This window comes from Cariama cristata, unplaced genomic scaffold (assembly GCF_000690535.1).
Source record: "Cariama cristata isolate BGI_N322 unplaced genomic scaffold, ASM69053v1 scaffold15500, whole genome shotgun sequence".
NCBI lineage: Eukaryota > Metazoa > Chordata > Aves > Cariamiformes > Cariamidae > Cariama > Cariama cristata.
The window spans coordinates 17,013-17,564 of record NW_009596580.1 but is presented as its reverse complement, the minus strand read 5'-3'; the positions used below and the strand labels follow the sequence as shown (position 1 = coordinate 17,564).

At 64.9% G+C, this 552-nt stretch overlaps 1 protein-coding gene across 1 annotated transcript in view; it reads left to right on the top strand.

Annotated features, from left to right (window-relative positions):
* Nucleotides 1–552, top strand: part of LOC104166721 (probable E3 ubiquitin-protein ligase MID2) — a gene marked incomplete at both ends in the record, with an annotated part of 23,009 nt that overhangs the window by 8,399 nt on the left and 14,058 nt on the right. The gene's annotated exons all lie outside the window — the stretch shown is intronic.

Genomic DNA, 552 nt, shown 5'->3' with positions numbered 1-552 from the left:
AGCATGGGCGTGGTGTGCCCGGCGGCTGCCCAACTCTGTGGGCCGAAAACCACCTCCGAGGAGGTGCTGGAGCCCTGCCGAGAGCACCCTGCAGCACGGGGAGGGGGAAGATTTTTCCTCCCCCGGGCCCTACACCAGGCTGCAGAGCCCGGGGCTGCAGCCCGGCACAGTGAGCGGCTGGAGCAGAGGTGGGGTGGCTACGCCAGCCCCCCTTGCCCATCGTTGTTGCTGTCCTGAGCTGGTTCATTAAGACCCCACACGGCATCTCCCGATGTGCCCTTCGCAGCCCTGCAGCCCCCCGCGGGCTCTGCCTCCGCTCCCTCTCGCTGCCCACGCCGGGTGGTTGCTTTCGATCTCGCTTTTGCAGATGCTTTGAAGTCACGGCCACCCTTGCTTTTCTCATTCATTTTTCAGCCTCTTGCTTTAGCTACCACACGGGCACTGCCTCGGTGTAGGTGCATGAGCGAGCTGAGAGTTTTGCTGAGGAGGAGAGGCCAGCAAAGCTCGCGGCTGCTGCAAGGAGGCTGCGGGGCTTCACCGGGAGGGGGGGGC